A 24,037-nucleotide genomic window follows, 5' to 3' on the forward strand; every position below is an offset into this window, starting at 1 on the left:
TGTGTTTCTCCATCAGAATACACAGTTCTTGAAATGTTTTCTGCTTAGGCCTGTTTTCGGTTAAACCCCTGAGAATAGCATAATGTTTTGCCCCAATAACCGACCAAAATATATTCTTACCTTCGTTCAAGACATCATTGGCAGTAAAAAAACAAAACTTTACTCTTTCAATATAGTGCGACCATTCTTCTTCCGTACTATTCTATTCTTGAATTGTGCCTAGCAACGCCATTTTTATCTGTACCTCAGTAACTTTTACTGGTTCGTTGGGTTGTGGGTTTTTTTTTTTTTACAAAGGCATCACCACATTATCAAGGCCCAGAGGCCACTCAAGGATAAGGGTTAAAGAGTGTACAGTAGAAATTGGTCAATATAGTAATCATTAGTAATGAAAATTTGGTAAATTTGATAACTTATATGGAACGGCTCATCAAGAACTTATTTACTTTAGACTTGAACACAACCATATTGTAGTCAGCCGGAAAGCAGGAAAACGGAAGACAATTCCACAGGCGTGCAGTTCTAAGAAAGAAGCTTTGTTCATGGAATCTACGTTTAGGTTTAGGCACAGATAAAGAGTGGGGGAAATTATTGATAGTGTTTCTTGTGAAAGTTTGGCGAGGGGGGACCATAGATTGAAGCTCAGTTGAACACCTTCCATGAAAATAACGATACATCAGAGACAAACTCGCAACATCTCTTCTGTGAGATAGAGGTTGCAAGGAGGAGAAAAGGTGTTCACCGGTTTTATTTTTAAATTGTCTTGTTACTCCTCCGCATTGTTCGTTCCTCGTCGCACATCTACACATGAATAAAATTGCACAAGACAAAATTAACATTATAGTTGAATTAGCCAAAAACAAATGGCCGTTCACGTGCGCTTTATTTAAAAATGATAGTCAAATAAAGAAGACACATCTGTTTGTTTTTCTTTTTTACTTCATCTTTTCCAGTCTTCCTCCGCATTGTTTTTGGCTTAAAATAAAAAAAAAATATATTTCTTTACCAACAATGCTTCAAGCAAACTACTGCCTACACACACACACACACACACACACACACACACACACACACACACACACACACACACACACATATATATATATATATATATATTAAGTAAAGTGATTTTCAAATTAAAAATTTTTAAAATATTTTTAAAATTTAAAAATCAAATTTTAATTAAATTAAAAATCAGTTTCATAAGAAGGAACAACAACAAAGTCAATTGTCTGTACGATCGTTTCGGAAATCCGTGCTTTTTATTTGTGGTATACATGAAGTTATGTAGAATAATTATATATAGTTTTTTTGGTAAGCACGGTCTCCTCATCAGCAAATTTAGGAGGATTTTTATTGAATTTAAAAGACACCATAAATAAACCTAGCATTAAAAATAAGGCAGATGAATCTGAAAAAATTTAAATAAAAGGTTTGGATTTAAAATTTATAAGAAAATTAATATAGGTTATAGATAGAAATGAGTAGAAAAATATATATTTTTGAATTTACATAATAAATTTGATGTAAAAATATATAGAGATAGTTACCTTTTAGTTTTTCTTTTATTGAAATCAGGAACTGTGTTTAAAGTAGTCATTTAGATGTTTGCTATAGCTTTTTATTTTATTGAATGATGAATTTTAAAAGGGTGACGCTCGTGCAGTAAATTGTTTCCGTTAGCGTATTTTGATTTAAAGACGCTACAGTTAATATATATATAGAGAGTATTTATTTTGCAAGTTTTTAAGGGGAGATAATTGTCATGTAATTTTGACTTTATTTATTATTTGATTTATGGGTCTAGGGGAGGTAATTGGTCTAACTTAATTTATTTAAAAAAAAAAAATTGTAATCTATTTTTACTAATGAGTAATTTTTAATGATTTAAGGTGGTTTATATTTATTAAATTTAAACCAACGTTTATGATTAGATGTCAGAAGCTCGTGTCTTGAATTTACTAGTTTGGTTGTATTTTTTATATCTTCATATTTTAAAATTTTTAGGGTTTCTTTTGTACATAGTGGACAAAATTTATCTCCTGGTTTATATGATTTGCAAGTCTCAATTATTTGCCATTTTAAGTTGAAAGAAATATTGCTATTTTTTAGTTGCCAAATATAGTTGGATAGAGTAGTTTGGTTTGATAGAGAGTTATTTTTAAAAGAATGTTTGTGCGTCGAAATTCTATGTTTTATTGGGCCAGATGTGGAACCAATATATATTACCTCTTGATTATTGTGATTATTTTCCGTTAGGTCTATTGTTGGATTATTATGTGGTGGGTTGATTAGTAATTGATCGGTAGATTGATTTAAGTTGGTGTTATTATTTAATCTGGTAGTTGAGTTATGGCTGTTAATAGGTTCTTGTAGATTTGGAGTTTTTGATACTGTGCAGCTATAGATAACATTTTTAATTTTACATGAGCCTTGTAGGGGACATTTATTTTTTCTTCTACAGTTACAGTCCGATGTATTTTGTATAGTTGTATTTTGTAGTTTATTAATTTTCTTATTATTAGAGCTAATCATTTTCTGATGAAGGTTAGGCATAGTAGAGTAAGAGACTTTAATTGTGTTCTTATTGAAAATTTTATTATATCTATGGGGGGCTTTAAAGTTCTTATCTAATATTTTAAAAAATTCTCTGGCTATGTTTGTTTCTAGGTTTTTGGAATACGGGGGGTTGAACCATAGGATCTCCTTGTGTCTATTCTTACGTTTACGGGTTTTAGTTTGCTGTTTATTTGTATTATTATCTAATATTTTTAGTTTGGTTTTATCTTTTTTTTTTTTTTTTTTTTTTTTTTTGTCTCTTGGTTATTTTTCTTAACTCGTATACGGGAAGACATTGCCATATTATATGTTATTACGCTCTTAATAGGTTTATTTTTAATGCAGTTTATGTTTCTATCATTTTCATTTATGAATTTAATTTGTGAATTATATCCAGAGTTTTTAAGGGCTTCATTATAGTATTTTTCATTTTTGGTAAATATTGATTTAGTAGAAGACAGTCTGGAAATTCTTAGAGCGATATTGGGAACTATTGATTTTAATATTGATTTAGGGTGGTTTGATTGATTGTGGACATATAGGAGTGATTGGTTAGGTTTATGGTATGGTTCAAAGGTAGAATTTTCAAGATTTAAGGTTATGTCTAAGAAATTAACAATTATTTTTATTAGGGTCGATTTTTATACTAAGTCCATAATTTTTAAATAATTTATGTAGAGCTTTAATTGTTTTTTCATAATTTTTATTAGTAGAATTCGTTATGAAAAGTGCATCATCTCTCTCTCTATATATATATATATATATAGACCCATAAATCAAATAATAAATAAAGTTAATAATACATGACAATTATCTCCCCTTAAAAACTTGCAAAATAAATACTCTCTATATATATATTAACTGTAGCGTCTTTAAATCAAAATACGCTAACGGAAACAATTTACTGCACGAGCGTCACCCTTTTAAAATTCATCATTCAATAAAATAAAAGGCTATAGCAAACATCTAAATGACTACTTTAAACACAGTTCCTGATTTCAAAAAAAAGAAAAACTAAAAGGTAACTATCTCTATATATTTTTAAATCAAATTTATTATGTAAATTCAAAAATATATTTTTTTTCTACTCATTTCTATCTATAACCTATATTAATTTTCTTATAAATTTTAAATCCAAACCTTTTATTTAAATTTTTTCAGATTCATCTGCCTTATTTTTAATGCTAGGTTTATTTATGGTGTCTTTTAAATTCAATAAAAATCCTCCTAAATTTGCTGATGAGGAGACCGTGCTTACCAAAAAAACTATATATAATTATTCTACATAACTTCATGTATACCACAAATAAAAAGCACGGATTTCCGAAACGATCGTACAGATAATTGACTTTGTTGTTGTTCCTTCTTATGAAACTGGTTTTTAATTTAATTAAAATTTGATTTTTAAATTAAAAAATTTTTTTTTTAATTTTTAAATTGAAAATCACTTTACTTAATATTGAATTATCTCTAGGACATTTAACTATCGAGCTTATTATATATCTAAATTACAACGAGCATTTCCTGTATTTTAATTAAACTAGTAATTTCACTGTTACATTAAAATACACTTAGCTCTTTAGACTATTATTCTAATCTCCTTTAAATTATATATATATATATATATATATATATATATATATATATATATATATATATATATATATATATATATATATATATATATATATATATATATATATATATATATATATATTCTAATTTATTTTTTATTTTTTTGGATCAAGTGAAGATTAGATATCCCGTACCAGGAGATAAAGATTGTCGAACAATTCAAGTGGCACCGGTTGTTCGACCTTGGCATTGCCGTTGGTTGTTTGTAAAGACGTAAAATAGCAGACATATTTGAATGTTGGCGAGCAAGATTTTTTAAAAATATATTTACAAAAGTTTTAAAGATTTAAAAGAAAAAATATATATTTACAAAACATTTTCTTTAATATTAAATATTTACAAAATTTTTAAGGATTAAAAAACAAAACTGTTTTCTATTTACGCAAGACTTTTTAATGTAAGTAATAAAACGAACGTATTTAAACAAAAAAAAATGTATTTAAATAAATGGGTGCCTTTCTCAGTGCGTTCTTTTTATATATTCACAGAACTTTTAAATAATAATAATAATAATAATAATAATAATAATAATAATAATAATAATAATAATAATAATAATAATAATAATAAATAAATGGTAAATTTTTACGACGCACCCCAGCACAGCAGCGTATTATAAACACTCCAACCTCCCTATGTTAAGAACAGCTTTCGGAATAAACACCCCCAACTTCTAAAGCCGTTCTTAACATGGGGAGGTTGAGATATGTTTATTCCGAAAGCCGTTCTTAAGATGGAGTGGTTTGGGGTGTTTATACTATGCTGGGACAGGTCGTAAAATAATACCAAATAAACAAATCAATAAATAAACCGACGTTATAATTGAGAATTTCGGATGATGTCAATTAAAAAATACATCATCAAAATAAAAAAAAAAAAAATAAAAAAATTAAAAAAAATTATTATAGCCAAACTTTTTAATGGCAGAAACAAATATAAAACAACTGACTTGTTTGGGTTTTTGCGACCAAGATTAATTTTTATGTGCAGTGTGTGTGTGTGTGTGTGTGTGTGTGTGTGCGTGTGTGTGTGTGTGTGTGTGTTTAAATCTTTCTTTGTGCATTTTTAATACAATGTAATATTTATTAAAAGTGCGATATACGGAGGTGGCCAGTGAAGGAGAAATCCTTCTAGACCGAGGCAATTTTTATGCACAATAAAATCACAAGTATAAGCAAAAAAATCGAGATTAAAAAAAATATATTTTATTCACATATCTTTTATAACTTTTATTTTTATAAAGATGAAGTGTATTATCACAAGATACAAATCTTTTTATAATTTTCACTTTTATTTAAAAAAAAATGCTATTTGCTTACTTCTTCATAAAGGCAAATTAAGTACAAGTGGATTAATAGCAGTGTCAGAAATCCCGATAAACATTCGTGATAAACACTGGAATAATTAGACTTACTATCTTTCGAAGCTTAACTACTTGAAAAATGTAATTTAAACCCTAATTTTTTTCAATAAAAGGAGCGAAGACCAAGTTTTTAAATAATAACGCGTTTAATAGCAAAATATGCAATATTTGTTTTTTTTTAAATCGGTTTTCTTTAAAAAAGATTTAAAGAAAATCAACGAATTTTAACTTATTTCGAATATAATAAACATATATAAATTCCAAAAATCACTTACCTATAAAAATACTAATCAATGAGTACTTCCATTCTTCATTGTTAAGAATTTATCCGTATTTATATTTTATATTCAATGTACTTTTTAAATAAAATAATTTTTAAACAAGGATTCTAAAATACCGCGAGTTCAGCCCGTCACAAATGGAAAAAAGGGAGACAATCGTCTCCCTTTCTTAGAGTTTAGGTCTATGGTGGCCTGTAATCGCCAGAATTAATCTCATATTCTATTCCTGGCATGTGTTTGCTGTAAACAAAAGTTGGGCCAGCGTTTTTCAAAAATGATCATATTTCACTGATCAGTTTTGCCGTTAAAAAAACACTACTCGACGAATTTTCCATTTTTTTTATTCTTAAGAGAAATACATGAGTTTTGATTTAATACATTTTATTTCTTCTTTATGGAGAGATTTTTTTTTAAATCTAAAAAAAAACATTGAATGAAGCAGAAAAAATTGTTGTAGGTATTCAATCTTTTCAGAACAAAATTAAAAAAAAATGTGAGGTTTCACTTAAAAAAATCAACATGGTTTAAAAAACCGGTTTTAAACTTTACTTTACAGGTAAGTTTACAGAAAACTATTCTTTTTTGTTTTAAGTTAGATTATTTTATTTATTGATTTGTTATCTTCAAGTTGTGATATGTAAATCTGAGGTGAGAAAATTCTTATCATTTTAATAGACATTTCAAAATGGGGGGGAGTGAATAAAAAACGCTTGTCTAGAATAGTATATTTAGTTTATGTGAAAGAGCATAAAATTTCACATTAAACCTGCAAATATTGTAAAAATTAAACCAATAGAAAAATTTTGACAGATTTCTAAATCGAAAAAATAGAAAAAAATTTAACTCGTAAAATCAATTCATTTTATTACGTAAAAAAAGGCTGCGTGAGCGTGCGCAGGCACTTTGTAAACACTGTTTTTTTTTTAAATAAAAGTAATATTTCTGTTATTTTTTTAAAAAACGTTAATAGTTTATTTTAGAAGTATATTCTATAAAGAAATTAAACAAACCACTTTTAAAAGAGAAATTACGAGTTTTGTATATTTTATTTGCAGTTTTGTTCTAAGGGTGTCAAAAATTCCCCCAAAATTCTGACACACCTAGTGGATCAAGTAAATATCAGATACCCCAGAGCAGAAGACAAAGACTGGCTAACATTTCAAGTGACACCAATTGTTCGACCTTGACATTGCCGGTGGTTGTTTGTAAACACGTCAAATAATAGACATGGCCAAATGTTCGCGAGCAAGATTAAAAAAAATATATATTTACAAAACTTTTTAAGATTTAAAAAAAATATATATTTACAAAACTTTTTAAGATTTAAAAGAAAAAATATATATTTACAAAACATTTTCTTTGATATTAAATATTTACAAAACTTTTAAGGATTAAAAAAACTTTTTTCTATTTACACAAAGCTTTTTAGTGTAACTAACAAAACGAACATAAATTTAACAAAATATATTTAAATAAATGGGTGTGTGAGAGCCTTTCCTGGTCTCACACAAAAACACGCGTTCACATCTCAAGCCATATTACCTGTCATATACATATGCACACACAAACATACGCGCGCACGTCCACACATGCACATATATTCACGGTCGTGTACACACACACACACACACACACACACACACACACACACACACACACACACACACACACACACACACACACACACACACGCTAATGTACGCACATGTACGCACAGATGGACAACGTCTCTTTCCTTTCAAAGGAAATCCACACATGCGCAAAAGACCACCGGAAATAATTATAAAAGCAAGAGAGCAATAAGCAGCATCTTCCTTTTTCGGACCAGCTCTCGAGCTGAGAGGTTCGATGAACCAGCAGCCTCCCTTTCGTCACGTCCCCCTATGTATTGGGCACGAGCTAACAGACAGTATGTACACTTTATACGTTTTCTATCCCCATGGCCTGGATTGACTTTTTCTCATTTTCTCTCTCTCTCTCTCTCTATTCTACAAAATAGACTTTCTCTCTCACCAGCTAACAGCGAGAGACGCACACCAAACTGGATTGACTTTCTCTCTTTCTCACTCTACGACAATAGACTTTCCTTCTCACCAGTAAACAGCGAGAGACGCACGCCAAACTAAACACGTGTAGTACCCTTTTCTTTCACTTGTTTCTTCACGAAATAAATTCCTGTTCGTTTAATTCAAGTAAACGCATTGTTCGTTCTTTCCTCAAAGCAATTCATTTTTCCTTTCCCAATTCAAATCATTTCTCCTATTTTGTACGACCGTGGGATATGTATAATATATCCACCAATCCGCTATAAATTGGTGACTCGACGTGAGATTAACACACATTCCCTTCTATACCCTAGACCACTACAGGTGTCTTTCTGAGTGCGTTTTTTCTAATATATTTACAGAACTTTAACAAAACTAATACTAATAATTATAACTATAATAAAATTTTTTAACATTTATAAACTAACATCCTTTAAAAACAGCAATTATTTATCAGTAACTATTAACGTCTTAACGTCGGATGAATAAAAGAACAAAATTAAACGGGAATAAAATAATTCTATTACTTATCTCTTAAAGTTAGTGAAATGAAAATAGCTGAAAACTGAACTCAGAAAATAAGAAAACTAAATTTCACGAAACGTTTTAAACGCTTAATGAAGTTGACGCTGGTAAACATAGAGATATTCCAACAGGCCAGAGTTAAAGCTGGTTGCTCTCCTTGATTTTGGAGTTGGATTCTTAACTGACAGGGATTTATGTGGTGTGCGCTTGTGCCAGGCCCTATCGAGCCAGTCTCATCGGCCATCTTAGCTCCTCTTTATTTAAACATAATTTAGCAGGTGCCCGGCTCCCACAGCAAGTCTTTTCTGATTGGTTAAAGTTGGATTTTGACAGCCAATCAAACTGTTGGAAATTAACCAATCAGAGTTGAGTATTTGGCATTTTGTAAAGGTTTGTGAATATTTTTGTTTTTAGTTGATGCTGCTGCTATTATTTGTCATAGTTGGGGCTGTACCTTCTAATTCCATACTGTATTTGGTGCTCCTGCTAACTTGTTTTCCTTGCGAGAAAGCTTCAGAAATCAAAATGAGATCTTGCACTCAACTTTGTCACATTTATAAATTAACATCCTGTAAAAACAGCAATTAATATTAACATCGGATGAATAAAAAAACAAAATTAAACGGCAATAAAATTATTTTATTACTTATCTGTTAACGTTAGTCAAATGAAAATAGCTGAAAACTGAACTCAGAAAATAAGAAAACTAAATTTCACGGAACGCTTTAAACGTTTAATGATGTTGACGCTGCTAAACATAGAGAAATTCCAACGGTTGTGGACGAGGTATTGCACAAATACTATGAGGTCAACTTCAATATATGTGCGGTAATTGTCGAGAGAATATCCAGATTACATAGCATTATAATGCTTTTACACTGTATCAAATAGTGATAATATATTTCGTTTCCAAAATATATTTTTTCATGATTTAATTATTAAAAGATTGGTCCTGGATATAACCTTCAACTATATCCAGTGGTGAGACCCCAGCTTGCGGGCTTTGGGAGTTTGGAGACACCCTTTACTTACCATTGCTCCCAGGTCCACTCTGACCCGGAGTGGTAGTACCTGTTAGGGTCCCAACTATGGGTAAATATAAACCGACTTGAAAACAACAAATATTCTATTAAAAATTTTTCTTCAAAATCTTTGGATTCGGCATTAAATAACCTGAAAAGTGTTAATATGCCATAAAACAAAATCAACCAACAAAATTATTAAAATTAAGGTCACATAATTTAATATTTGTAAAAAAAAAGTATTTGATGAAATGTGCTAAATATTTTACAAAAATATTCTAACTCTCAGGTCAATAAAAACATTATAATTCATAAGCCCATTATAATTGTTAAGTTACTGATATCAATATTAAAAGAGGCTGCTTCTTGGTTGACTTTAATATTTTCATGTTCACTTTTTCTGAGTTGATTAAAAATATATTTGTTTAGGATTCAATTATTTAAAGTAAGGTCACATATTTTTATTGTTGTAGGGAAAATGTTTGATAAAATATGTTTTAAAATATTCTAACTCTCACATTATTAGAAACTCATTTTAATTATTAAGTTACTCATGTCAACATTAAATGAAATTACTTCATTTGTTGATTCTATTATTTTATGTTAAATTTTTTATGACTTGATTAACAATTCATGAAAAATTTTCAAAATTGGAAAAATTTAATCGCTGAACACTTGTCTATGAAGGAGATCTCCGGAAGATAAAATAATAATTCAGATATAAAAAGGCGAAGGACTTGAAGATAGCGATTCTATATTCTAGATTATATTCTATTAATGCTGCTTTATAGCCTGCTTACCAATCAACAAATTGAGGAAAACGCTATAATTTATATGGAATGATGCTACCTTCCTCAATGGAAGTGTTATTATTGGATTTCTTTTTGGTGTATTGAGATATATTCAATATTTACTTGGTGTCTCGTTTATTTTCTTTCTGTTGTGGTGGCACCCACTCATTTACATATGTGGATAATATTACACATAAATAGCAAGACTCGGTTAGTCTGAACGTGTGTTAACCAGAAGCCACCGAAGGCCGAGCCGAGAGCAGATATGTTCTCCAGCCAAGACTCTCTTACCTGACAACCATTATGTAAATATACTGTAAATATACTTTTCCTAATACACTTCTTATTGATCTACCTTTGTTTGTTGAGTCTTCATTTGTATTGCCTTATACGTTATTTGGTTCAACCTGGAAACATAACAGTTGGCGACGAAGATGAACGTCAAACATAACACTTTCCAACTCTATTATGTCGTTTCTATTCTTGTTATCTTGCTTCTATATCGATTTGTGTATTTTTCTTTTCCTATTTGCAATCGGCGTTTCTAGTTTATTATACACATCTGCAGTCTTCTCCAGTATGACGTCCCTAAAAATTCTCAGCAAACTTTCTAATTGAGATTTGTACAGGTATCTCACTCGTTTTGTTATAAAGTTTGTATCACATTTTGCTAGCGATGTTTCTTTATTCTGCTTTCTTTTAAGCTACACTCCAGACAATAATATTTCACAGATGTTGTACTAAACCAATTGAGCGAAAAGCTTTTATATTGTAGAAAGACAAAAGATTCGTTTGTATTTGTGAGGGAGTATTCTCACTGTTATGGGGATGGGCGTTCTGTCGTCATTTAGTACTGCTGCTTTTATAGCCTGCTTTACCGATCAACAAATTGTGAAAAACGCTATAATTTATATGGAATCCTGCTACCTTCCTCCATGGAAGTGTTATTATTAGATTTCCTTTTGGTATACTTGGTGTTTCGTTTATTTTCTTTATATTTTCTCATCATTTTTCACTAATCTAAAGTTCCCTTTTGAAGTATATCAACATTAACAATGCATAATGAATAAAAATGCACAAGACAAAATACCATTATAGATAGATCGGCAGACGGTATGTCTCGTAGGGAAAGATCGTCTCCCGGTCCTTTTATTTACAAAAAGAAGAGATTTCAAGACTGTCGCGCCCTCTAGTGGTAGTTCATCGAAGTGCAAGGGAGATAATCCGTAGTTCATTGAAGTGCAAGGGAGATAATCCTGTCCAATATATTACACCTTTAAATGCAAATGTTTGAATATATATTGTCTAATCATTTTTTATATCTAGATCTTACTTCACCAGATATTTGTTTTTTTCATTTATTTTTTATGCATTTATATCCAAGTGTTATTTGAAGGCTAGACGTTGTTCCCGTCATGCTTGCCACCTTTTATTTCGTTAAATGCTGCATCTCTTCACAGGTCTTATAATGGAAATATTTACATACTGTGTTGCAGCAAACAGTATGAACACAATCTGCCAATAAGATTCTGCATTTCCACTAAGGTGGCTCGGGCTCTCAACTGCTGAGTGGCGAAACCTGAACTGGCCATTGCTTGTAGGCCAGCTATTTTTTAGAAATCCATTCGTAAGGCCTGATTTTTATTGGCTACTGTTGTGAGTTTAGAGCGCTAGTGCGCATGTGCACCAGATGTTTACAAATAGAACGAAATTGGCGCCTTTTCCCAGCTTAGTCGTTCGTTACCGACCATGTTGTTGTACCTGCTGAATTTTATGTTGAATAAAACCTTTCTAATATCTTAAAAGGTCTTTATTTTTCATTACAATTTATTCAACATAAAATTAAAAATTTACAGCAACAATGGATGCTATACTGAGACCTGGTAAATTCGAAGGATCGTCAGATACAACCGTTGACGAATGGAATCATTGGTATCGTACCCTCATCAACTGCATCAACTCTCTCACAGTCGCTTGTAGGCTAGCCATTTTTTAGAAATCCATTCGTAAGGCCTGATTTTTATTGGCTACAAATAGTCTTTCCTCATCATTGAAAGTCTCCCACACTTTAGCTGTTGGAGTATAGCATCCCTACCTTTATATTCCTGGTTAAGCTCTCCTAAGAACTTTCCAACACTATTATGGCGTTTCTATCTTTGTTATCTCCCTTATATATCATCCCTGTTATCTTGTGTCAATATTGATTTTTGTGTATTTCTTTCTTTTCCTTTTTTCAATCCTTGTTGCTGGTTTATCATATACATCTGCAGTATTTTCCAGTATGACGTCACCAAAATTCTCAGCAAACTTTCTGATTAAGATTTGTATAGGTAGACTTTCATAGCTATCTTGCTCCATTTCTATTTTCATATACTATGGTGGCTCGATATACGTAGTTTATTTAAGTGAGGCAGAGACTCCTTCTTTTTGTGGTACATACATGCTTTTATAGAAAACACCATCTGTCAATATTATTGGATATCTACGCATTAGGCGGCCTGGACTCTCAATTTTTTCATGGTACATATGCATTGAAAGAATATGGCTTTTGTCAGTTGTTAGTTTTTTTTGCAACATTTTATTTACGAGAAATTTATTTTAGAAATAGATAACAAGAATATAGTTTTTGACTTTTTTATTTCCCTCGCTGTATTTGATTTCATTACGATTAAAATATATACTAGTAGAATTTTATTATGCATTTAGGGTTTAGAATGCTTTTAGGGCACAAGCTAAGAAACAAATAATTTCATACAAGCTTCTGAAATGACGAACACAACAACTTCATAACATGTAACACAGAACAGGTTTATTAAGGAGAATGTGATATGTTCCTGATCAAAGGCTGGACTCTGGCTACCTGGTGCTATCGTGGTAGTTATTCCCAGTGGAATACTTGATACTTGTAGGAATAACACCGAGGTGGAGAGAGCGAAGAAAAGGGTCCATTCTGTTTGGTGTTTCTCTCAGTAAGGACTAGTTCTTATTCTTCGAACCGGATGCTGGCCGAATTCCTTAGAGGATATGCACATATGATATTGTTGAAGAATATGACTTTCCTGATTTATTATTTTACTTTCAAACGTGTTCTACGTAATACTATCATATTAATAATATACTATCTTATAATTCAAGTTTGTATATGAATAAATGCGAATTCATTTACTTTAAAATATTTTGCAAGTATGTCTTTTACTGTGTTTTTGATATGCATCACTAAACTTGACTTTAAGCAATATTCACATATTGTGCTAAAATATGAATTTTCCAGTGTAGAGTTCTTAAATGTTTCACTAACTTTTTTTTAGAAAAAAAAGTATGCACATATTTCACAAGAATGTGGGTTTTCCCTTTCTTGTTTTAATTTTCTTAATAGTTTGTTTTTGTTGGCGATAGGGACATTCTACTGAATGACATTCTCCCATGAATTAAGTTACTCTACCAAAGCAAGATTCCAACCGTTCCTTTAAATAAAATTGTTTGTATTTCCCTTGCACTTGGTTCACCGGGTATATTTCCTTGATAGGTTTTTGACATTCTTTTTTATTAGCTCAGTTACTCTGATAATGACTGGAATGCTTGAAATCTTCTTAAGATTCCAGTTTCGTTTCATAAATCCTTGATTTTCCCCTTAATAGTCCCGTTTTCTAGGTATATAGCTGTAGGAATTTCTTAGTCATAGTGATTAGGGTATGACTTATTTCCAACTGTTCTTTCTGGTACATTTTACCTAGACTACTATTGTTACTATATCGGATATTTATGTTTTACAGATTTTTAGTGGAAATATTTACACACACCAGTGTGTTGCATTGTATAATGGTCATCCCCCAACAGGAGTTTACAACTGGATGTCAGTAGCTTATATTCTCTACTTCTGTGTAGCAGAACCTGCACTCGTTGTTGAATGATTTCTCATATGTGCCAATAAATTTGACTTTTTAGAACAAGAATATACACACAGTCCACAAGAATATGGCCTTTCCCCAGTGTGCGTTCTCATATGTACCACTAAGGATGATTTTAAAGAACAAAAATATCCACAAATTTCACAAGTATGAGGTTTTTCTCCAGTGTGAGTTCTCATATGTGTGACTAACGATGATTTTTTAGAGCAAGAATATCCACACACTTCACAAGAATGTGGCTTTTCTCCAGTGTGAGTTCTCATATGACTTACTAAATTTGATTTTTCTGAACAAGAATATCCACACACTTCACAAGAATGTGGCTTTTCCCCAGTATGCCTTCTCATATGTCTTACTAACTGTGATTTCCGAGAACAAGAATATTCACACACTTCACAAGAATGTGGCTTTTCCCCAGTGTGAGTTCTGATATGTTTCACTAATGATGATTTATCAGAACAAGAAAATCCACATACTTCACAAGAATGTGGCTTTTCCCCAGTGTGAAATCTCATATGCGTCCGCAAGTATGATTTTTCTGAACAAGAATAGCCACACAATTCACAAGAATATGGCTTTTCTCCAGTGTGAGTTCTCATATGCTTCACTAATTTTGAATTTGAAGAACAAGAATACCCACATACTTCACAAGTATGTGGCTTTTCCCCAGTGTGAGTTCTCATATGTTTCACTAAATTTGATTTTTCAGAACAAGAATAATCACAAACTTCACAAGAATGTGGCTTTTCCCCAGTGTGAGTTCTTGTATGCCTCACTAAAGATGATGTTTCAGAAAAAGAATATCCACACACTTCACAAGAATATGGCTTTTCTCTAGTGTGAATTCTCATATGTTTCTTTAACGATGATTTTTCAGAACAAGAATATCCACATACTTCACAAGAATGTGGCTTTTCCCCAGTGTGTGTTCTCATGTGTGTCACTAACGTTGATTTTTTAGAACAAGAATATCCACACACTTCACAATAATGTGGCTTTTCCACTGCATGAGTTCTCATTATTGTCAGTATTGTTTATTTATTAAAGCAAAAATATCCTTACACTTCACAAGAATTTAACTTTTCTCTCGTATGAATTTATGTTGAACTAAATATTATACTTTAGAACAAGAATATCAACACACTTTACAAGAATAGCTATTCTCCTGCATCTTTATTTTAATTTCCTTGTTAATTTGTTCAACCTACCAAGTTTATATTTTACTCAATCGTATTTGGCAAAACAATTATATTTACACACTTAACATGAATGTGGCATTTTCCTTTTTTGTATTTTACTTCAGTAAGTTTTAAAAGATCAAGGGGCTCCCTCCTGGAGCTAACGCTTGATTCTGTTATGATTTAAATTAATATCCGAGGGCTCTTTTAAGAACAGATACTGTTCCCTTTATGGCTGCTATCTATATTTCATTACAGTTTGGTCTTCCAGGGATCGCTTCTAAGTATTTATGAAGATTATTTTATTAAGCCAGTTGCTCCTATCACAACTGGTATAATATTTATTTCTTTCAGAGACCATGTCGTTACTTCTCATATGTCTCATTAAATGATATTTCGGAACAAAAATATTCTACACACATTACAGGAACATTGTTTTTATCTTTTTTATACATAATTTCCTTGCTAAGTTGTTCAAGTAAAAGATGGAGCAGTTTATCAGATGCTAAATATTTACCCACAGTTTTATATATTCCAATTGGGCAAATTTTTTAAATTCTTACTTCAATGAATTTTGCATTTATAAGGTGTTACTTTTCTACCAGATATTTTTAGTTCTATACTTTTTGGTAGAAAATATTGCGTTTTTAAAAGTCACGTATTTTTCTGCAATTTGTGATTTGATCTCTTTTTATTTTTTGATTTATTTGAACAGTAAACACATATTTCACAAAAATAATACCTTTAAGATGTGTTATGTTTCACAAGTTCTGTTTAATAATATTGTGAGTATATAAATCCTCTCACAGATGTAACTGTAGTCTTTCAAATGAAGTAATAACTTCATAGTAAAATGTCTAAGGAAAACGATGCTCCATTAAAATTGAATGGAAGCGTTCAATCAGGAACATCTGTAAAAATAAAAAAAGCAATATTTATTGTATTTGCATTCACATATTATTTTGTTTGTTTGATTTTGTCCATATTATTGGATTGAAATTACAACCTCTACATTCATTTAATATTTAAAAAATAATATGAGAGACGTTAGAAAAATAACCAAATATTTTCCACCTTGACACCAAGCTTTTGCTTAAGATATAGTCTAATTGAAATTATATCTAACATTTTTAGGATTTAGATCTTAGTGAGGAATAAAAAGTTTATACTTGTATATACGATACTACAAAACACAATATATATATATATATATAATATATATATATTGTATTTTATAGTATTGTATGTATATATATGAATGTTAAGTAATATATATATATATATATATATATATATATATACATATATATATATATATATATATATATATATCTTCAGGGTACAATGTGTAAATTATAAGTCTATTAAAATTATACGTTTCATACGTGGTTTTCCTTCCTCAGGCACATACGTATAATTATAATTGATTATGGAAAATTATCAAAAATATTGACGATATTTTCTTAATATATGGTTGTTAAGTGCCTAAAAGCACATTAATTTGATTGAAAAAGCTACAACAAAATTTTTGACATTTTATTTTGTAGTTATTTATACCGTTTTGTTTTTCATCTTGTATATTTGTCAATTTCTCAATTCTGTTATTCCATTTCAATATAATCACGATTTGTAAATAAATTCCTTTAACTCATGAAGGTGTAAATGGTTCAGCTGTCTTTGAATATTAGTAAAATAATTGTTTACCGTACTAATTATCATATACATAATAAAATAAAAGTTTACTTTACTAATTATAATATACATAATAAAATAATAGTTTACTTTACTAATTATAATATATATAATAAAATAATTGTTTACTTTACTAATTATAATATACATAATAAAATAATTGTTTACTTTACTAATTATAATATATATAATAAAATAATTGTTTACTTTACTAATTATAATATACATAATAAAATAATTGTTTACTTTACTAATTATCATATACATAATAAAATAATTGTTTACTTTACTAATTATAATATACATAATAAAATAATAGTTTACTTTACTAATTATAATATATATAATAAAATAATTGTTTACTTTACTAATTATAATATACATAATAAAATAATAGTTTACTTTACTAATTATAATATACATAATAAAATAATTGTTTACTTTACTAATTATAATATATATAATAAAATAATTGTTTACTTTACTAATTATAATATACATAATAAAATAATTGTTTACTTTACTAATTATCATATACATAATAAAATAATTGTTTACTTTACTAATTATAATATACATAATAAAATAATAGTTTACTTTACTAATTATAATATATATAATAAAATAATTGTTTACTTTACTAATTATAATATACATGATAAAATAATTGTTTACTTTACTAATTATAATATACATAATAAAATAATTGTTTACTTTACTAATTATAATATATATAATAAAATAATTGTTTACTTTACTAATTATAATATACATGAAATAATTTGACAACATTGCAAAGACTTCATTAAAACGGTGGGTTTTCTCAACATTGCTATAATATTATCCCTTCTGTAAAAATTTGGAAATTCCCTCCCTGTTTTCTGCCCCATGACTGTACTAGAATACAGTAGTTAAATGTAATGTGAACACACATAATGCTACTCCGTAGTTACTTACATCCAAGTCGTAATACGCCATGTTTTGACGTGAAAATAGAAGAAAAAAATCATGAATGTTTGATCTTTAAAAATCTGTTAATTCATATAAGTGTGAAACTATTTTTAATCAAAGCGTTTAACTTATCAATGTGTTAAACGTTCTATCTTTAAATCTTAGAGAGACCTAATATAACAGATAATAAATATTCAAATTAATCACATTTTTAGTCTGAAACTGCAATTCTCGGTCATTATGCAATTGTACCTAAACTAATTATATACATGTTATTTTATTAGTAGTTTAGAATTTTAGAAATTAAAAAAGGTACGTCCCTCTAAAACGTGATACCATCATAGGAATTGACCAAACAAAAATTGGTCACTAAAAATTAGCCCCTTCTATGCACACAAAATACGTTTGTTATACAAAATATCGAAATAAAAAATAAAAATATTTACTATCTATCCTAGCGTAGTTTACCCTCTAAAAAATTCAAAATCTAGTTTTTTACCTGAAGGAATTAAAAAAAAAATAGTTTAGATTTTAGAGTAGGGGATCACTTCCCTATATAAATTTAACATAAAATGCACACCTATTTCATGACCAGTTGGAAATCAATCAGGCATATAATCGGTTGCAGTTTTTAATCTTTGCAACAATTAGTTGGGGTGGAGGCTCATATATGTTTTAGCTTCTTACGTTTTAAGAATGGATAAAAGCCTACGTGTTGATTACTATTCTGCATTTCTACCTAGCAATCTAATAAACAAAAATACCATAAAAATATTGTTGTTGTTTTCTTAAATTTTAATATCCAAATTCATGTTTGATATTTTGATATTAAGAAAGTTTCATCCTTTTATTTCGTATGTTTTATATAAAAATGAGGGTGAGGGGTAATTTTTTAAATTTCAATTATAAATTCGGGGATGGCACTTTTTTTACTCATACATTCTATTTTGTTCTGTTTTAAATACAAAAAACTCTCCTCTTATTAATAATATCATTATAATTTAGAAAGATATTCTTAACACGAGAAAGGGAGTCTTTACTAACTACTTTGTACACTCATCTGACAATTTAATTAAAAGGTGCATTTTGTAGTATAACCAAAACACGAAAAGGTAGGCAAAAACAAATATATGACAAAATGATTCTTACCAAAGGCAACATAAGAAACTCTTCTACCTACTTGGATGAACTATTTTGTGTTTTAACTTATTTTGAAGCGTTTCTTTACTTTAAAAATATTCGTACAGAGTCTTAGATTAGAAGAAGAATAAATGGCTAATATGAAACAGTCATATACGATGTCACGATAATTGCTCAAAAATCGATAATTAACCAAAATACTGCTAGAAAACCACAAAATTAATGTCATGGTAACACTTTTTGCAAAGTTCCGTTTTGCCCAACGATTTTTTACCGTATTTTTAGTTTATTAAATTGTTCAGTAAAAGTACAGAATAGTTAACATAGGATTTAATGCCCCCTCAAAAAAAAACGTATGAAAGCAAAAACTGATATGAGCCCACTCTCCATCTCTTCCCCATGCAACAAAAAATTGAAAACTGCAAATGATTACAAGTGTTATTGACTGCTAACTGGTTATTAAATCGGTGCTCATTTTACAGTAAATTTATATAGGAAAGTGATTCTCCGCCTTAAAATCTTAAATATTAATTATTATTCGTTGTGTCTTTGGCGGATTTAAACAAAATTGTTGAAACGTAATAACCAAAATACTCAATTTTCATTTATTTCTAGAGAGTAGACTACGCTGGGTTACATTGTAAAGATTAGCAATTATGCTTTTCTACATTAAATTACTGATAATTGGTGATGGCCAATAAATATTTGATCATTTTATGCAAGACTTATATAAAAGAAAGTGATCGCCATTCTAAAATCTTAAATATGGGATAAAACATACAAAACCCAACGATTTTTTCTAGCGACATAATAGGTAAGTGTAGACAGAAGAAATATTTTTTTTAATGTTAAAACAATTAAGTACTTGCACTTATGTTACCATGCTGAAATAATAACGTTATTAGCTAGAAAGCCATTCATGAAGAGGAGAGATAGGTGTGTCAGATTTGGGGGGGGGGGATTTTTGACATCTTTAACACAAAAATGCAAATAAAATATAAAAAACTCATAATTTCTCTTTTTAAAGTGGTTTGTAAAGTCAAAAGTTTAAAACCTTTTTTTTTTTAAGTCACATTGATTTTTTTTAAAGTGAAACCTTACATTTTTAAATTTTGTCATGAAAAGATTGAATACCTACAACAATTTTTCTCCTTCATTCAATGTTTTTTTGTAGATTAAAAAAAAATAATTTCATAAAGAAGAAATAAAATATATTAAATCAAAAACTCATGTATTTCTTTTAGAGAATAAAAAAAAAATGGAAAATCGGTCGAGTGGATTTTTTTAATGACAGAAACTGATAAGTAAAATGTGATCATTTTTCAAGTTACGATGGCTCATATGAATAACTTTTGTTTACAGCCAGAAATAGAAAGGGAGATTAATTCTGGCGCTTAAGACCACCAAAATTCTTAATTCGAGGAAAAGGAGACATTTGTCTCCCTCTATTCCAGTTGTGAAACATCTGATATTGCGATGTTTTTTAATCTTTGCATAAAAAGTATTTTATTTTAAAAGGACATGGAATATAAAATATAAATATGGATAAATTCCTAACAATGAAGAATGGAAGTACCCATTGATCAGTATTTTTTATAGGTAAGTGATTTTTTGGAATATATATATATATATATATATATATATATATATATATATATATATATATTATATTCGAAGTAAGTTAAAATTTGTTGATTTTATTTTTTAAAGAAAACCGATTAAAAAAAAAAAATTGCATATTTTGCTATTAAACCTGTTATTATTTTAAAATTTGGTCTTTACTCCTTTTATTGAAAAAAAAAATTGGGTTTAAATTATATTTTTCAAGTAGTTAAAAAAGCGTCAATAAATAGTAAGTCAAATTATTCAAGTTTTTATCACGCATTTTTAATGGAGTTTTCTGACACAGCTAGAGGAGAGCGTGTTTTGTAACTATTCTGCACTTCTACTTAATAATCTAAGAAAATAAGATATCGTAAAATTCGAATTTATTTTGTAAATACGATTTTTAAAACTAGCACTTAATAACATAATTGGATAATTATAAACAATTAAAACGTTTTTTTTTTTTGGTGTGCGCTAAGATGTCTTCCAACTGAATTATTGTGTTTATGTTTCTCAGAAATCACACAAGTATTTTCGTTTAGAAACGACTTTTTAGTGTAAAAAAGAAAGTAAAACAAACTTATCTTTCATCCTAGGAATTCAATACGAAAACAAAAAATAAATAAATAAAATAAATCGGAGATTCTCAGATTCACCCTTTATATTCACGTCTGTTATATAGCATATAGAATCAATATTTTTATTGGATTGCTATACATATATATATATATAATAAGTTATAAAATATATATGGCAATTAAGCTACACAGAATATTCCGCATTTCATCCACGCTAGGATTCATGAATCCTTAGCGTAATTGCCATATATATTTTATAACTTACTACATAGATTTACCTACGTATTGACCACTGTTGAAGTAAATACTTAAAGTTTTACGCATAAATTTATACTTTCGTATATTAATTTATGTGATTAAATGAAGTAGTCATATATATATATATATATATATATATAAATATATATATATATATATATATATATATATATATATATATATATATATATATATATATATATATATATATATATATATATATACACGACTCTAATTAGGCCCCGTTTCTTAGTGTTTTGTCCGAATGAAATGAAACTTTGGTCATAACTAGTTTATTATATTCAAAACAGCTTTTATTTTTTTAGGGTCATTATGTATATATATATATATATATATATATATATATATATATATATATATATATATATATATATATATATATATATATATATATATATATATAAACGTAATTTATTATTTAAGATTATTTTAAAAGTTATTGAATAGAAGTCTAACAAAAATATAAGACAAAACTTACCTTTCATTCCAGAAATTAAAGAGGACAAAAAAATAAAAATAAAAATAAATAATTCAAAACAGAAAAATTGTTTTGTTTGTTAAGATTTCTGTTTTGGGTATCCAATTCATTAAGAAATAAAAATATGAAAATATAAAAGAATCAAAATTAAAAGATGAAAAACACGATTTAAACGTGAAAATATTTAAAAGGAAAATCAACTGCTAAAGAACAATGAATTTAGGTCATCCTAACACGGTGTAATTATTATTTCGTTCTTTGTGTAAAAATGTCCGTTGTAGGAGGAAAGAAGTTTAAGTGAAACCCGGATCTCCAACTTCCAACATAAACCCCACTACCGTGTCTCCTTCTCCAACATCAGGGGTCTACGTGCTTACCTTCCAGAGGATGAACCCCAATTACAGGAGACTAAACCAGGCCTATTATTTCTAACTGAAACTGGCATTGGACAGACTATTTCCCTAGATGAGTTCGTAATTAAAGGATACTCTAATTTAACTTCCAAATCTAACCACCAAGATCGCCATGAGCATGGAATATGTGCCTATATTAAGGATGGCTTTCCATGTGGTAGGGACATCTCCAGAGAAGATCCTAACTTACCCTATATGTGCTTCCGGGTTGCACTTGCTCACACTACTGCATTTATATTTACTCTCTATCGCCCCCATAACAGCGGAATTACTATCTTTAAAAGCATATCTGAGAAAATTGATCACGTCTTATCTTCTTATCCTTCGGCTAACATTCACGTATGTGGAGACTTCAATGTTCACAATGTGGAATTGTTGACCCCTGTAGCACTGTGTACCCCAAATTGTGGTGGGCTGGTGTAATCCTTGGTGGGTGTTTACTGTTAGAAGTTCCTGGGTTTCTTCATCCAATTCCAGTTGCTGATAGGCATGGCTCAAGTCGAGCTTGCTAAATTTCTTATCCCCTTTCAAAGTAGCAAATATATCTTCTGTCCGAGGAATAGGTTAGTTGTCACATGGTGATGCACGGTTTACTGTTTGCTTGTAATCTCTGCAGATCCGGATGCCCCCATCATCATTTTGGCAACTGGTACAATGGGGGCAGCCCACCTAGAGTACTCCATTTTTTTGTAAATTCCCTGGGTTTCCAGGCGATCTAGTTCTTTCTCCACATCTGCTTTCATGGCATAAGGCACTGATCTTGCTCGACAAAATTTGGGACTCACCGTCTTATCAATGGTTATTTTCACCTTAAAATCTTTTAAACACCCCATTTTTTCACTGAACAGCGACTCAAATTCTTTAAGAATCTTTGGATGAAGTAAAGAATAGATACCCCGTAGCAGACGACGCCGCCTGGCGTTGACAGGCGCACAATTCAACTAACACCGGTGATTCGACCTTGACATTGGCACAAGCACATGGCGTCGGTTGTTTTTAAACACGTCAAATAGCAAACATGCTCGAATATTCACCAGCATTTTTTAAAAAATATATTTACAAAACCTTTGAAGATTTAAAAGAAAAAGTATATATTTACAAAACATTTTAAGACAATTCAATATTTATTCTTTAAAACATTAACTTCAGCGACAATTAATATATTTTCAAAATAATATTTTTAAATATTACATTTTTACGAATATTCGCGAGCAAGATTTTTTTTTAAAATAAAAGATATTTCAATAAATGGGTGTCTTTCTGAGTGCGTGTTTAAAAAATTATAAAAAGATTTCTATCTTGTGATACTACATTTCATCTTTATAAAAATAAAAGTTATAAAAAGATATGTGAATAAGATAATATATTTTTTTATCTCGATTGTTTATACTTGTGATTTTATTATGCATAAAAAATTGCCTCGGCCTAAAAGGATTTCTCCTTCACTGATCACCGACATACATCGCACTGTAAATAAATATTGAAAACGCACAAAAAAGAAATGGCCCAAACCGTATAGAATGAACCTTTTTTTATAAGTTTTATTCAAACAGTCTTTATTTGAACTTAATGGACTGTTGTTTTTTTTTATTAT

At 29.3% G+C, this 24,037-nt stretch overlaps 1 long non-coding RNA gene across 1 annotated transcript; it reads right to left on the bottom strand.

Annotated features, from left to right (window-relative positions):
- Positions 1–13,669: 13,669 nt before the first annotated feature.
- LOC145239903 (uncharacterized) lies at positions 13,670–22,285 on the bottom strand. Its single transcript, XR_013862391.1, has 2 exons — positions 22,031–22,285; positions 13,670–16,218 (listed from the first exon to the last, which is right to left on the bottom strand). It is a non-coding gene; the product is annotated as an uncharacterized LOC145239903 (long non-coding RNA).
- Between the last annotated feature and the right edge of the window lie 1,752 nt (positions 22,286–24,037).

The sequence above is a fragment of the Euprymna scolopes genome, chromosome 19 (genome assembly GCF_053919585.1).
Source record: "Euprymna scolopes isolate OS-2025 chromosome 19, ASM5391958v1, whole genome shotgun sequence".
In the NCBI taxonomy this organism is placed as follows: Eukaryota; Metazoa; Mollusca; class Cephalopoda; order Sepiida; family Sepiolidae; genus Euprymna; species Euprymna scolopes.